Genomic DNA, 17,438 nt, shown 5'->3' on the forward strand with positions numbered 1-17,438 from the left:
CACTTCACAGTCCCCATAGTAATTATTATTACTAATGGCCAGATGCTGTAGGCACATGTTCCCAAGGCATTTAGTTCAGTGGGCACTTCATCACAGTCAATTATAGGTGATAATTTAATTCATCATGATACTTCTACATAACATGGATTACAGCATTCATTTCCCATTAGCAAGGAACTCAGCATTACACTCAAGCTCTGGGGCAAAACCAAACTAATTCCAAATCCTATTTTCTAAGGTCTGTTTCCTGGGACAAATATGTATATGAATCAGGTTCCAGTCGAGAGACAAAACCCAGACAGGTTATTGTATTACAGAGAATTTAACAGAGATGTTAATAATTGCTAACTAGGTAAATGAAAGGTTGGAAACTCTCCAAAATAGAAAGCTCTAACACACCAAGGGAACAACTGCCAGAAGAGAAGAGAGAACAAAAAGAAGGGACTGGAATTTCTAAGCCTTAGAAACTTCGCTTTCTAAGTTTATTGAGGAAGCCCAATAGCTAAAACTCAGACCTTAGAGGAAGGCATGCAACTCACTGATACTGGGATCTTTGAGTTCAGGTCTCAGGGAGAGACCTTTGAAGAGAGCATCATCTGACTGGTCCTGCTGGTTCCAGTTGGGGAGGGGTGTGATGAGGATGTTTTGAGATGCAAGAAAAACTGCAAACTGCATTCAGCTACAGCTCTTGGAAGACTTTCCAGGGTTTAAGTGAAGAATCATGGCTGTCAGGAAGCAGACAAGAGCCTTTCCTTCTTTCTCTTCCAGGTTTGCGGCCTCTTTCTGGTGTTACCTATGACAATGTAACAGAACCAGCCAGCCAAGCAGGTATTTGCAAAAATGCAAGAGCGGCTTCACAAAGCAGGATACATAAGGTTAGGGTTTGTAGCTGAGAGACATTAACTTGATACCTGTTTTAATAAAAGTTACCTCCATCTGCCAAGCTGCTCACCTTAGAAACCTAATAGTCAGTCATTTTCAGGGCCTCTCTCTTCTCACCTCCCTAAATACCTCTCCAGTCTGAACGCACTGCTATCACCATCATCCCTCACTGAGACTACCACGGCATCCCAACTAGTCTTCACTCTAGATGATTGTTTCCCCTCCAAATTTTCCCTTTATACATCAGCCACAGTGACAGTGATCCTGTAAAAATGCAGATCTGATTAGGATAAAATCTATCTCCTGCTTGTTTTCACAATACTCTCATTTTGGCTCTCCCTTTTCTGCTTATCCTTGACATTCTTTAGTTCCTCAAAAACATCTTCTCATTTCTGGAGGTTTGTCCCTCCTTAATACTTGACTTAGAGATTAATCTCCCATCCCTACAGAGTCTACCTCCCACCTCTGGCTAACTGCTTCTGGTCTCAAATAAGATAAATAATATTCAGTGAGTATCGTCACTAATCCCAAACACCATCTCTACATGCCCTTAAGAGGCATAACATCCTGAGTTAGTAACTAACATGTTCTTTTCCTTGCTTCTGCCCCACCCCTCATTCCCATTCAGGCCACAATGCACAGATAACTCTGTTTATTCCAGATGGTTTTTATTAAAATGTACTCAGAAATTATACTGTAAATTTTTAGATTCTGCACTTAAAGTCCAGTTGTGCCTTTCCCTCCTGTCAACCACCATTCTACTTTATGCTCTTCTGAGTTTGACAATTTTAGATACCTCGTGTAAGAGGAATCATACAATATTTGTCCTTCTGTGACTGACTGATTTCATTTACTATAATGTTCTCAGGGTTCATCTATGTTGTAGAATAGGACAAATTTCTTTCTTTTTTAAGGCTGAATAATATTCCACTCAATAATATTCCATTCCATTGTGGTAAGCACATACCACATTTTTTTTTTCATCCATCAATCTATAGATAGTGGCTGATTCTTTTCTTGACGGTTGTAAATAACACTGCCCAGGAATATCAAAGTGCATATATCTCACCCAGCACCTACGTTCAATTCTTTTGTATATGTATGCCCCAAAGTGGAATTTCTGGATGGTATCATAATTCTAATTTTAATTCTTTGAGGAAAAGCTATACTTTTTTCCACAGTAGCTGCACCATTTTAATCCCCACCAATGACAGGGCACAACAGTTCCAATTTCCCATATTCTTGTCAATTATTGCTATTTTCTGCTGCATTGATAGTAGTCATCCTAGCAAATGTAAAATGACATTTTTCACTGTGATTTCAGCTTGTATTTCCTTAATAATTTGTGATGTTGAGTATGTTTTCATATACCTGTGGACCATTTGTATGTCTTCTTTGGAGAAATGTCTATTTAACCCCTTTGCCCATATTTTAAATCAGGTTGTTGTTGTTGTTTTTATTAGTTTGCTATTGAATTATAGGAGTTCCAAATACTTTTGGAATATTAACCCCTTATCAAATTTATATGACTTATAAATATTTTCTTCCTTTCCATAGTTTGCCTTTTCATTGAGCTAATTGTCTCCTTGGCTACATGAAAGCCTTTTTTGGTTTAAGCAGTTCCATTAGTTGATTTTTGCTTTTAAACCTGTGTTTTTGGTGTTGGACCAAGAAATTTTTTGTCAAGAGTAGTCATGGGGATTTCCCATGTTTTCTTTCAGGAATTTTATGGTTTTAGGACTTAACTAATTCATTTTGAATTAACTTTTGCATAGGTATAGGATAAGGGTTTGATTTCATTTTTTTTTTCCCCATGTGGATATCCAGTTTTTCTAGCATCATTTGTTGAAGAAACTATCCATTACACATTGTACAGTTTTGGACCCTTGTCAAAGACCATTTGATCATACATGAATGGATTTATTTCTGGGGTCACTGTTGTGTTCCCTTGGTCTCTGTCTATCTTTATGCCAGTACCACACTGTTTTGATTATGATAGGTTTGTAAGATGCTTTGAAATCAGAAAACATGAGACCTCCAGCTTTGCTCTTCTCTCATGATTCTTTTGGGTTTTTCAGGATCCTTCATAGGTCCATATGAATTTTATGATTATCCTTTCCATTTCTAAAAAAAAAAAAAAATGCCGATGAGATTTTCATAAGTACAGGACTGATTTGTGGATTGTTTTGGTCGTATGGACATTTTAACAATATTAATCTTCCAATCCATGAATATTAGATGTCTCTTCATTTATTTATATCTTCCTCCATTTTTCTCAGTGACATTTTGTAGTTTTCAGTGATAAATCTTTTGCCTCCTTGCCTAAGTTTATTCCTACATATTTCATTCTTTCTTGGTGGGGAGGGGCATGCTAGAAATTCAACCCAGAGCCTCATGCATCCTAAGGGTGAACACTACTGTGGAGCAAAGCACTTTAGTCCCTTTTTTAGTTCTAATATAAGTAAGATTATTTTTAAATTTCTTTTTTATGTAGCTTACTTCTGGACTATAGAAATGCAACTGATTTTTATATACTGATTTTTTTTTATCCTGCAACCTTGTTGAATTTATTAATTAGTTCTCATAGTTTTTAAAGGAATTTTGGTTTTTAATGAGCATTTCAGATTATGTCACCCACCAACATAATTCTACTTTGTGGGAAGTTTAATTCATTTGGAAGTACTAGTATCGTTATTTTGTCTGGCCTATAGCATTTTTGTCCCTCTTTTCCTCTCTTTCTTTCTTTGTGGGTTTTTATTTTTATTTTTATGTTTTGTAGTGCATACTGTGATTTCTTTCTTTTTCTTTTTGTGTATTTTCTATAGGTATTTTCTTTGTGGTTACTGTGGGGCTTACATAAAACATACAACCATCAGTTTTAAGCTGATAACAACTTAACTACAGTTTTGCATATGAAAATTCCACTTTGATTTTTTCTGCTCCTCCATACTTTATGTTATCGTTGTCACGAATGACATCTTTTTTTCCTCTTGTGTTACTAGAGATTGAACCCAGGGCCCTACACATCCTAGGCAAGTGCTCTACCACTGAGGTAATCCCCAGCTCCCACAAATTATATCTCTTTATTATATATCTATTGACATTTTATAGTCATAAATTTTAACTTCTATACCAAAGTCAAAAGTGTTTTGGGTTCAATCCCCAGCACAGCACAAAAAAAAAAAAAAAAAAAAAAAAAAAAAAGTGTTTTGGGCACCACAATTTCAATACTGTGGCTGGCGAAACCTGGGGTCCAGGGTTATGCCACGTGCATCTAAAGATGGCGACTGGCAGAGAGCGAAGGGCGTCCTCATTATGCATGGAGAAAAGCAGAACACATTTACAATTGGCTGTATTATAATCAGTTCAGCTGCCTAGCGGGTGGACAGATATACTTTACATGTATGCTTGAGCGAGTGATCGCTCGACCTTTAACAGGATTGGATGGACATATCTGGTTACAATTGCTTATGCATGAGACTGCTTATGTATTGAGGGTGTTATTTGAATAAACAGGAAGCTGCTTCATGAACCTCGGAAGTGTACGTGTCTTCTGTCCCCCTGGTCAGGTCCTAAGTGGAGAAGCGGTGCCGTGCTGCTTGGAGCAAGCCAGGCAAAGAAGCCGTGGTTTTCTGTAAAGTGGCGCAAGCCACTTGAAGCAGCCCAAGCCACTTGAAGCAGCCCCGGCGGGAAGCAGCGGTTTTCCGTACAATACTATGGCATTCTATATTCAAATACATGTTTACTTTTGCCAGCACATTGTCATGTTATTGTTTTGCAACTTTCATTTCAACTTAAAACATTCCTTCTAACATTTCTTGTAAAGCAGATCTAATGGTGATGAAGTCCTTCAGCTTTTGTTTATCTGGCAGTCTTAATTTCTCTTTGATTTTTGAAGGACAGTTTTGCCAGATATATTATTCTTGGTTGGCAGGTTTTTAAAAAAATTTTTTTCCAATGCTTTAAATATATGCTATCCCACTCTCTTCTAGTCTGTAAGATTTTTTTTCCTGAGAAATCCACTAATGGTCTTCTGGCAACTCACTTGTATGTCATGAATAGCTTTTCTTTTGACATCTTCAACATTCCTTCTTTGCCTTTTGATATTTTATTATAATGTGTGCACTTCTTTGGATTCATTCTAGTTGGAGTTCATTGGGCTTGTTGCATCTGGATGTTCATGTCCTTTCCCAGATTCAGGGAGTTTGGGGTCATTCTTTTTTCAAATAAACTTTCTGCATCTTTCTCTTTCTTTTTTTTTTTTGGGGGGGGGTGCTGGGGATCGAACCCAGGGCCTTGTGCTTACAAGACAAGCACTCTACCCACTGAGCTATCTCCCCAGCCCCTCTCTTTCTTTCTGAAAGTTCCATGAGTCATATATTGGTTCACTTGATAGTTTCCCATACCTGCCTTAAACTTTCTTAACTCATTTTCACTTTTTTCTTTTTTGTTGCTCTAAATGGATAATTTCAAATGAGCTGCCTTTGATTTTGTTGATTATTTCTGCTACTTGATCAAGTTGGCTATGGAACTCTCCAGTGAATTTTTCAATTCAGTTATTATATTCTTCAACTCCAAAATTTGTTTGGTTGTTTTTTAACATTTTTCATGTTTTTATTGATATTCTCATTTTGTTTATAAATTATTTTCCTGAGCTCATGAACATCTTTATAATAGTTTTTAAGAATTTTTTTTTTTTTTTGTCAAATAACATTTTTTAGGGTTTAACTTCTGGAGATTTATTTGCACCTTTGATCAAGCCATTGGAAAAAATAGCAACCTCTTCCAGTCTTTATAAACTGGTTCTATATAGTGAAAGACCTTCCCCAATTAACCCAGCTAGGAATTCTGAGAACCTCTCAGACTATTTTTTGCATATACCTCTTCTTAAACTCGTACATGTACATTCCCAAACAGATCTTCTGGTTTGTTTCTTTCCTTTCTTTCTTCCTTCTTTCCTTCAATCTCTTGATCTCTCTGATATTTGTCTGTAATACTACTAGTTCTCTAGATTTCCTGAAAGTCACTCACTTTTGTTCTTGGTATGGTCCCCAAATTTCTAGAATATACTGGATCCCATCAGACCCCCAAGTCAGATGAAACAGAAACCAGTTCTTTGGACAGACCCTGAGATGCAGAACATTGGATATACCCTTCTCTCTTTTCCCTCTCTCCACAGGAAAGGTTGCTAAAGCATATGGCCTTTATCTGCTATTGTGTGGGTCTTGTAGAATAGGAGCAAAACACCCACCCCTTCTTTGTTCCAATGCTCCCAGGTATGGATAATATACTAGATTCTCTCTATGCTCTGAGACAGGAGAGGCAGAAACCAGTCCCACAAAAGATGAGAACATTGGATACATGCTTTAATTCTTTCTCTCTTCTGGGAGAAGCTGGGACTTCAGGATTTTCTCCTACTTGTTCCATACTTATCCAGGGAATGATGGTATTTATGTGAGTCAGTAAATGCTGGTCCATGTATTATAAAATTGATATCTCCATGAGGGTGGAAGAAAGCTCTGGGACTTCCTATTGCACTATCTCATTGAAATCATTGCTTTCTAGTGATTAAAAGCATGTCACTAAAAACACATTTCATAAAATAAAAAGTCAATAAATTGGATTCAAATTTAAAACTTTCATTTTGCAGTTAGATAATGTTAAGAAAATTATAAGGCAAACCACACACAGGTGGAAATATTTATAAATCACACATGTCACAGATTTTTGCCCCAAATACATAAGGAGTGCTTACAACTCAATAATAAAAAAAAAAAAAAAAAAATTAAAAATGAAGAAACTATCTCCTCACCAAAGAAGATATACAGGTGGCAAATACATAAATGAAAAGATGTTCAGCATGTGTCTTTAGGGAAATTATGTGAAAACCAAAATGAGATACCACCACACACATTATAGTTTTATGTCCATGACTGCTTGATATTCCTTTCTGAAGGGAGTAGAGCTTAATTTCTTATCCTTGAGTACATGTTGGTCTTAGTTACTCTAACAAATATCCTGACAAAGTATGGAAAAGGAAAAGAATAACTTTACACTGAATATGTCAGACACCACCTTTACCGAGTGTCGACTTGAAGACACGCTGTTGACATATTCCTCGCCACTATTATGAGAACACACACCTCTGTGGTTCCCTTATCCAAAGTTCACAACCACCATCTAATAGTAGAAAGAAAAATTAGAGACAAACTCAATTTGGGAACCAGTACTATGAAATACCCTCAGGCAATAAAAAAACAAGGAATGACATAACAGCTATCACAGATCAGGACAAGTCTGAGGCATGCTGATTGAATTCAATGTGCTATGCTGAATTCCAGATCAGAAAAAGCACATTTTTGAAAAGCTAGTAAAATTCAAATAAAATTTTAGGGTTTTTGTTGTGTTTTGTTTTTTAAGGTAGTCTTCATTGATCAACCTATTTAAAACGTTGTAGGTTCCTAGGCTGTCTGTCCTCTAATCCTGCCTTATAGTCTTATTTCCAGTTCTTGATTATGTTATATTTGTTTATGGTACCTGTCCTCCCAATAAAATATTAGCTCCATAAGCAGAAGTAGATGCAAGGTTTCTGAGACTTGAACATTTGGGGAACCCCTTTTAAGAAAAAATTAAGACTATAAATGAAGAACTGTGGAGAGCTGATGAGGCCCTGGTTATCAGTTGATCCTGAGGTGTTGACAAAAGCCAAGCCTGGGAAGCGCTCCTTGTCAAAAGGTGAGGATGTTAACAGCCTTGACATTTGGCTCTGATGCTAACTGTTATCAGACTTTCCAGGGCAATGGGCTTCCTGGGTGCAGCAGGATAGTAACAGGATGTTTCTAGCACTCTAACAATAGGATAGCTGCAAAACTGTTTCTAGCTCTATAACTTTTTAGTGCACAAAGAAGCCTCTTGAACAATTTACAATGCCTTATAGTTAAACTTCCTGATTATGAGACTCTATGTAATAAACTTGCAGAGTTAGTTCGGGGTCACTATCCCTCCCTCAGAGTGCAGTGTCCCACCTGGCGCCAGCTTTGCTTAACACTGTCTCTGTGTTTTCTTTGTCTCTGTGTTTTTCTCCATCTCCCATTGCCCCTACTGGAGATCCTTTGTTGATGCTGCACAGATTGCCACAAATTATAAAAGTTATTATCTACTTAAAAGGAATCAGAACTAAGACATTTTAAAAAATGACAAGTAGCAGAAAATTAATATAACAATTTTCTGTCCTTGGCTATATATTTATTTACCTCTGTATATGATAATAATTCTATAATAGAGTTCTCATAGATAAACTGAAAAATAATTCAGATATAATAGAAAAATAATTTATTCTCTCTTCTAGTGCTTTGCCAGTTTTATTATCAATACCTGGGATTTATAAAACATGCATATTCACACTTAACAGACTTACTGAAGTATGGCTACAAACCTGTGCTCTACAAACACAGGAATTCTGCTGACTTCTTTTTTGCACAGTTCCATAAAAAAAAATTAAAGAATATATCTTTAGCATATTTTCAACAAGTGAGAACTTATTCTAAGTATTGATAAATACCTCATTTTTTTGCTAGTAGCTGTATTTGCTGATGAAAGTGTGTTTTAGAGCTAGCTTCTGACTTTTTTATGTTTTGAATCTTGTTTCTCCTTCTCTAGCCACAAACTTTGACATTGGTCACTGAAGGACACATTTTGTTTCATGTTATGTCCTCTGAACTTGTACCATTGTGTCCCACTGTAGATAAGACAGCAGAATACGCAGCAGTAGTATTCATGGAAGTCATTCCTACATTAGAAAAACTAAATACCTCTATGTAGAAGTGATGGCATGCCACCTCTATAAGTCCAAGTAAACTCAGATTAGATTTATTTATTTATTTTTGTGGTGTTGGGGATTGAACCCAGGGCCTTGTGCTTGAAAGGCAAGTACTCTACCAACTGAGCTATATGCCCAGCCCTAGATTTATTCTCAATGCAGCTTCTCCTTAGAAGAATTCCTAAAATATCTTTTGCCAACCAAATATCATGATATAAAGTGAAGTGTAATGGTAGAAAAATTGGACTGGAAAGGGGCAGCATCTTAACAAATTGCAAATAAAATATCTTCTGTATGTTTTATAAAATTTGTAAAATACATAAGCCAGATAAATATATTGCTAGTGCCCCTCATGGGGCCTAAGAAAAAGCTAATGCAAGTGAAAAAAACATGAAATCGAGTTCCATTGTTTTCTTCATCCATGTCCCTAAGAGTGGGGAACTACGTTTTTGCTCACAGCTCTATTTTCAGTAATAGAACAGCAGGTAGTGTGTGTGTGTGTGTGTGTGTGTGTGTGTGTGTGTATGTGCGTGTATGTGTGTGTGTTTTAAATTAGTGAGTGAATAACAAAAGGAAGGAGGGAAGGAAGGAAAAGGAAAGGAAAGGAAAAGGAGGAGGGAAAAAAAAGAGAATAGAAGGGAAGGAGGAATGGGGGGAGAGAGGAGAAGTGGAATAGTTCTTCACACAATTTGGATTATGGAAGCATGAAATGGTTTCTCCACACTTAGCAAAAAAATAACTAGCGTTAGAGTTATTTTCAAGGAAGGACAGTGCACTGAGCCAAACAAGATGGTATCTGATCCTAAACCATTACAAGTATTAAGATCACATGCCTATATATGGAGGTGATATATAAGCCTAATTTTTTTTTCCTTTTTTTTGCAGGACAAAGGATTGAATCTAGGGCTTTGTACATGCTAGGCAAGTGTTCTACCACTGCACCACAGGCTTTGACCCTGGATAAGTCTACTTTGAACTCAGAGGAAAGAACTATGAAATGGCCCAGGAGAAGGAAGTCAAGGGTAGAAATTTGGGTAGAATCAAAAGAGGAAAATACAATTAAGATTGAAGGTTTATGTATATAAATCTAAGTAGGCATCTCTAAAAAATGTTAGAGGTACTGTAGACTTTGCCTGGTGACGCTGGAAAGGTCAGTACTATTGATAAATAATATAGCTGAGTGTTCACACTGGCTCATCAATTCTACTTAGGGTTTGTATTCAGAAGCAGCACACCAGTACGACCACACTATAACTAGAATATTGAAATATTTCTATCAAAATGGTTAAAAAAAAAAAAAAAAAAGTAACTTCCCTAGATCCTCTAAGACTTGACCTATTACCATGATCATCACCCTTACCCCTTCTGTGGAATCTCCCAGACCTTACCATACACCAGAAACCAAAGAAATAAGTCTAGGGATGACAACATATCTCAGTCATAGTTTGCTCTGATTGGCTAATGCCTGTTCTGGGCTCATTATTGAACCATTTGCATATAATCTCCAGTGCTATTAAGCAGTCAATAAAAGTGCATGGAAGACATCATGAATTGAGGGGAAGCCTAGTCTCATGTTCTTAGTACCCTGTGGGTTTACCCAGGAATACAGCAATACAACCTTCTGTTTAGACTGGTGTTAGCGTTGAACATTCCCAGGGTAGAGCATTGGCTAGGTAGTCAGCTTTTCCACAGAGCTACCCACAGGCAGAGGCCAAATCTGTTTTATCACTGTTATATTCCCAGCAGGTAGCTCAGTGATGGCACATAGTAAGCCCTCAATAAACATTTTTTCAATTAAAAATTGAATAGCAAAGAAGAAAAGAATAGAAATCTTTAAAGTCTAGACCTGGAAAGATCATCTAAAATATGAGACAAAAAATTAGAAGTTTTTCCTGTTATATGGGTGGGGAACCTAAGTCTGGAGAGGTTGAGGGTCTTTTCTAAGTGAACATGAGTTAAAAGAACTGGTTGTAGAACCCTGGCCTGTTGTATCTCCATTCAGTGTGTGTGTGTGTGTGTGTGTGTGTGTGTGTGTGTGTGTGTTTGCTATACTTTGCTTCCTCCCTAGATCCAGGTAGACAGGTAACCCCAGTTTGAATTTCTCACAGAATGAAGAAATTCAGAGGTAACTACTAATCTCTGTCATCTCCTATGAGAATGGGAATTTTAAGTGAACTCCAGAGTTACATGAGGAAGTGATCTCATACAACAGTCGCAACTGGTGCTGTTTTGCTTTTCTTCTGGGAAACTGGTGGGCAGGATGAGGTCAAGAGGTTGAAGAGAGTAGGAGAGTTTGGAATGGTCACAGGGATTGAATATATGAGAGGGAGTCAACAGGAATTAAATAAGATTGCTGAGGGCTGGGAGAACAGGGATGATGGTGCTGGGTCCTACCCAGCAGGGACAGATATATTTTCTCTGCAATGTCATCAACAACAAATAATTATCAAGTCCAAATATTAATAATGCTGAGTTTTAAAAGCCCTGCCCTGGAAACATTCTAAGAGTTTCAGAATCACAAGTGGCTGGCAGCTACGCTACTAAGCAGCAGTAATACAGACGTTTCTATCATAGCTGATAGAAACTCTATTAGACAACTCTAGTCAAGAAGAGTTTTAAGACCCTTTCTTTTATCTGTGAGGTCACAAGCAAAAAAAAAAAAAAAAAAAAAAGGAAAAGAATAAAATTATAAGGATGATAGGAGAAGAAAAAAGGCAAGAGAAAGAAATAAAACTGTCTTCTGAAGCACCAATTACCAATTAGAGCCACTAAACACATAGTTCTTACCTGAAATGGAGAGCCCATACTTTGGTTCTAGACATATTGTTCACACAAAAGTGTAGCATTGGGATCAAATGAACTATTGTCACTCTGTAGGCATGTTGACAAATTAAAGGCCACCTTGGAGTCTACCATTGCACACTAATTGTTTGACAAGTCCTTTTCTTCTTTCTTGTTGTCTCACTGCTAAAGCTATACATGCACAGCCCTGGCTCTTTTCTGGGCAGACAATGTCCACAATAAAGGTATTCCTTAGAGTAAAATAAGCAGTAAACAGGATTTACAGTTAATATTATCTCCTTGGCTTTAATAATAACTGGTTTTAGTTTTCCCTTTGGGTACTGAAATAAAACACTCTTTTACTCACATCACACCTGCATCAGACTCTGGGCACCTGACTCCTGGAGAATATGAACTGTTTCTGGTGTCATTAAATATCAGAATGGCTTCCAGGCAGAAGAGAAATGTTTAAAAACATTATCCAGTACTTAAAGATAGGAGAGGTGATTACTGAATGTGTTTTCAGTGGAATGCTGGGAATTATCTGATGAAGACCTGGTGGATTAATTAAGGCTAGGGCTATTTAGAAGAGATTAACTCATAGAAAACCAATAATAATGCAAAGAGTTCTTGCCCATAGCAATGCAAATGAAACTATCTGTAGAGAGAGTATTGATTTCCCTCCAGCAGAAAAGATAACCCCAAAGTTCCCAATTTATCACCTTTACAGTATTGACCAGCTTTGCATTTATTAACATATTCACTTTAGTATTTTTTTTTTTTTTTTGGCTGCCTTGGCTATATAACTATGTCTTCATATTTTCTTTCAGACTAGTTTAGCATCTCTTTACTAGTTAATGGGTTGAATAAAACTTAGAAAAGTTCAGGTTATATTTTTATGAAAGTCAAGCTCAACTTTTTAAAAAAATTATACTTAAAAGAAATCTAACTGGGTCAGCTATTGTTCCTGGATCAAGCGCAGTGGATCAAGTAAGGCTACTAGTGGAAGCCACAGTTTTATAGCATGTGACAATGAGAACTTCCTGACAATCTATGCTGAATATCTTCCAATTCACCCTCAAGTCTATTTGGCACACTTGGGAGAACAAAACAGAATTGATTTATATGAATCACTTCATTGGATTCTCCTACCCAGGGTTGGGACTAAAATGAGGTAGGAGAGACACCTAGAACATAAAATTTAAGGAGGCTTAAATTTTACTTACTTAAATTTTACTTACTCTCAGGCTTGACCCTGCTTTTGCACAGTCCTGGCAGTAAGTGCCTTCTTAAAATTTGTGCCCTTGCTTGCCTCACTGTAACTCCCGACTTTTGGTTGATTTTAGCCAATGAGATACACACAGGTTTAAGAGAGCAAGAGGAAATTAGGGTTCAAGAATTATTGGCTAAGCTTTCTCCCCAAGGCATTGCCATGGGCTGGTACCACATCCTGCTCTATTTGGATTCTGTGAATGCCCACTTCCCTTCAGCTCTATAGGCCTGGGAGGGCTAGTGCTGGAGTATTACATGAACCCTCACACTAGCCCTTTATTAAAATATTCTCAAATTATCCACTTTGATTGTATCACCCTGTTCCTGTCTGACGTCTTTTTGCAAGGCCTGAAAGTAGCATGGGCTGCTTGGAGAACAGTGACTGCTCCATTGCAGAGGTATTCTAGCCAAGGCTGATGGGCAATGCTGGGAAGGAGATATCAGCTCCAGGAAAAGGAGCTGAGAAATATTGTTTCACTATGATTCCTAAATACAGGGGCTGCTTGGTTCCACAAAAAGTTATTGTTTGTGTGTGTGTGTGTGTGTGTGAGTGTGTGTGTGTGTGTGTGTGTGTGTGTGTGTGAGAGAGAGAGAGAGAGAGAGAGAGAGAGAGAGAGAGAGAAAGAGAGGCGTAGAGGGGGGAGAAATCCATTGCCTTATTATCATATTCATAGTCAAGAGAGGTATGTTAATGTTAACTGTGACAATTACATTTGTAAAAGAGAGTGCTAGAATTGAGATATTATGCTGGATCGAACTTGTCAAAATTGGCCCCCCAATTTTTTTAATGTGACCATCTGGTTGTGGGTTCCAAGTAAAGTTAAATAAATCTTATAATGCTCAGGTATAAATCTGACTTACTTATGCCCAGGATCAATTACTCTATTTAACTGGAAGAAAAATTTCCAGATGTGCTGCATATAGTTTGACAAAGATGGTTAAATGTCCTGGCACATTTAACTATGTGATGTTCTCATAGAAAGCATTCTTTGTGGTTAAATTTCTATTATTCATGCAGAAACAAGTAGGGATTTAGACTGAGTCAGATTGGAGCAGGCATGGAAATGGGTGCGGTTGGTCCAAGGTACTAGAATCTGAGTTCCATGGGAGTGTGGCTCAGAAAGCAAGGGAAGATTGATGACTTGCAAGCAGTTTGAGTTGCCGTAGCAGTTTTCCCTGCCACCCCACCCACACTCACTCTGGGCCTGTACCTGTGTCAGATGCAGAGGATCCAAGGTTCTAAGACACAGATCTGTCCTATGAGTCTTTCCCAGTCCTGGCAGATTTGACTAGTGATCTTTTCAATCTTAAATGCTATGTGACAGAATCAAAATCTTTGACAAGAGGACTTTGAGAAAGTACATTGGAAGATATGTGTTGGGATTTGTGATGCCTGATTTTGGTTGTCAACTTGACTAAATTTGAGGAATACCTAGAAAAGTAATAAAGCATATTTCTGTGTGTGTCTATGAGGGTGTTTCTAGAGAAGATTGGCATGTGGGTCAGCAAACTGATTGGGAAAGACTGGCCCTGCATATGGGTGACATTGTTCAATAGGTTGGAGACCCAGGTGGAATGAAAAAATAGTAGGAGGAAAAAACTCACTTGCACACACACACACACTTGAACCCTCTTGAGTGGGTATATATATATATATATATATTTTTTTTTTTTTTTTTTTTTTTTCCCTGTTGCTATCATTCATGAACATCAAACTTAGATTCTTCAACCTTTGAATACAGACTTGCTCAGTGACAGACTTGCTCTAATAGTTCTTCAAGTGGCTTTCCAGACATCAGTCCCAGACTGGGACTGCCTTATTGGTCCATTTTGTGCTGGGTGTCGCAGCGTCTTAGACTCAGCTGCTACTGGTTTCCCTGAATCTCCAGTCTAAAGAGGCCTATTGTGGGACCACTTAGCCTCTGATCATGTAAGTGAATCTAATAAATCCACTCTTATAACTACACATATTCTATTGGTTCCGTTCCTCTGAAGAACCCTAACACAGAGTTTGAGCGGGATAGAAAATAATGCCTATCTTCCCCACTTAAATTCAAAAGCAACTGAGAAATAGTAGCATGTAGGTTGATGGCAATCATAACAGAATTTAAGCTGTTTGGACAGCATGGCTTAGGTTTGAAAGATAAACAGACTCAAGTAGGACTGTGTTCTGCCTCTCAGTCACCAATTATGAGATTGCTCATTCAACAAGGTTGCTCATTCAATGTAACATGTGAGTCTCCAGAATGTATATTTACCAAGGATTGCTGCACCTTTTGAATTAGGGCAAAAAGAAAAAAAATCAATTTCCTACTGCCTATGATCTTTTAATAGATAAGTCTTATCCAGTCAAGAAACTTGGGTTGATTGCTACCACCTCTGAACGGGCTTCATATTGCTTAGTGAGGAGAAGTAATGGGTGAGTAGGAGACCGTTGTTGCTATTATAAGGAAGACTTTGTACACAGGAAAACTAGAAAGGTAGGAAAATAAGTGTTCTTTACTAATTTTTCCTTACCTATTGTGAATAATCATTAAGTTTATGGTCAATCAGATGAGTTCCTATCATCCCCTGGAAAGGAGATTAGCAGTTATCAGGAGAGTTATGCTCCCAACTTTATAAGACTGTTTCAATACTGTGTCTTTTTGGCTTCTCCAATAAGTGTTGGTCAGTAACATAAATTTTGCATCCAGAAGACTCAAAAATATATTTTAATCACTATATTAATTAAATTAACTCCAAGGCCATAGGGTGTCAAGATCAAAAAGAGGGGCTAGGCCCCTTTTTGCTTGTTGGCTCAGGGGAATTTAGGTCATTTATTGCAGTACCTTAGTGACCATAGACCTGTAAGTAGTAGAAGGTAGATATCTTGCCTACTCTGGGCTGGTGCCATAGAATGTTAAAGGAAACATTAGATAATTTAGATTTAGCAAGATTTGAGAAATGATTGATGAATCAGACCACACTTTAGAACCAGACGTTCAGAGAACTCTGACCAGCAGTGTGACCAGTGAGCTTGTATAGGCTGAATGTAGAAGCAAAGTAGAGAAATCACATAAGTGGCTACAGCTAGCCAACAATTTGGGCTTGGTGTGATGAGGCATTCGCCTTATTTGGGTATAATGTGATGCGTTGACTGTCTGTGTTGCTAAAACCCACTCCTTGTGATTGGCTGAAACTCAGCTATTTGTCCCATTCCTAAGTTGGGTTTCAGTTTATTTATATACTGAGTTAGGCTGCCATTAGTTAGGAATTCAAAGTATGGAAACAGCCTCAAGGTAATGGCCTCCTACTTATTTAACAGAAATAAGCAGAAGACAGTCCCCTGGTGAGACATTTGAGAGAAAATTCATGGATCTCTGACAACTTTTTCATGGGCTTAGTGGTTCCTTTTTGGCCTCCTGAGCACTTACACAGAATCGAAGGCAACCTTCCAGTGCGGTGATCCACAGATCCAAACTGGCAGCTAGGCCCACAGTACAGTACCATCTGCATCACTACCTATGACTCAGACTGGCCTTTGAGGCCATGTTCAGTTGTCATTATAGAACAGAATCCAAGTCTGAGCTTGACCCCATTGCTTGAAAATTCCAGCAGCTGTTGAAGAAAGGATAGATTCAAGCTGAAAGTAGAAGAGAAAGGTGCCAAGGTTAGGTTGCCACCTTCTCAGGATCCACTGCTCCCAGTTAAGAAGTTGCTTTAATGGAGGATCCTCAGTCAAATGTAATTTTAAGTTGCTTCAATACTTTCTTAAAGGATAAAGCTCAGCAGCACCAGCAGAAACTTCCAAAAAAGTCTAATAGAAAAGCTCTCAGTTCTTTAGCCTACTGTGGGCTGAAGTCTGAATATCATAGTTAAGTATAGCATTTAACTTAGAAAAGACTGGAACAAGACACTTCTGAGAACATTTTTTAAAAAGTAATACATTAAAAGTGCCTAATGGGGGAAAAAAAAAAAGTGCCTAATGGGGAAAGGTGGAATAGCAGGGGAATTTTTATTGAATGCTACAATGCTCAAAATACTACGTATTCTTTAATCCTGAAAATACCAATATTGTAATAAGGTACTGTTGTCCCCATCTTTAGATGGAGATAAAATAGAAACTTAAGGTTTACCTTATTTGTCCAAATTCACTCCTATTTGCCCTATCCCAAGGCTCACACTTCACGCTTTCGCTGTCTCAGGGAAAACTACCATCATCCCTGGTACCGTTATTAATATGTGTTCTCCTTCCTGTTATTCTTATTTTTGCTGCTTAAGAAGAGTTTGTGAGCCAGCAGGGGAGCTGGGACACTGTGCTGCTTTGTAGTGACTCTAAAGGAGGGAAGGCAGGGGAAGAGTGGATGACGACTACAACAGAAAGGAGGGAAAAAGAAAAGTGACTCACGACTGAGCGCCTGCTGCTTTCCCACTCCGCAGCCAGTAACAGAAAGCAAGAAGCCGCGGAGCTCCGCCCCACCTCTTCTCGCCTGGAAGTTCTTTGTCAAAGGCTCGCAAAGCCTTCCCTTAAATGCTTCTAACCCACCCAGCTTCTCCTTAAGTATTAAAGGTGAAGATTTAAAACACCCCTTTCTTACTCAGCTTTCTCTTTTAATTATTGGATTATATAATTATTGCTTTTTTACCTATTTTACTTAAACTCTGGGATAAAATTATAAGCTAAGGAATTTTTCGTGGGTTAACC

General features: G+C 37.9%; 1 long non-coding RNA gene across 1 annotated transcript; it reads left to right on the forward strand.

Annotated features, from left to right (window-relative positions):
* Positions 1 to 671: 671 nt before the first annotated feature.
* LOC306641491 lies at positions 672 to 17,351 on the forward strand. Its single transcript, XR_013758171.1, has 4 exons — positions 672 to 828; positions 6,062 to 6,158; positions 14,475 to 14,684; positions 17,015 to 17,351. It is a non-coding gene; the product is annotated as an uncharacterized lncRNA (long non-coding RNA).
* The last annotated feature ends 87 nt before the right edge of the window (positions 17,352 to 17,438 follow it).

This window comes from Sciurus vulgaris, assembly GCF_902686455.1.
Source record: "Sciurus vulgaris genome assembly, chromosome: 1".
Classification (NCBI taxonomy): domain Eukaryota; kingdom Metazoa; phylum Chordata; class Mammalia; order Rodentia; family Sciuridae; genus Sciurus; species Sciurus vulgaris.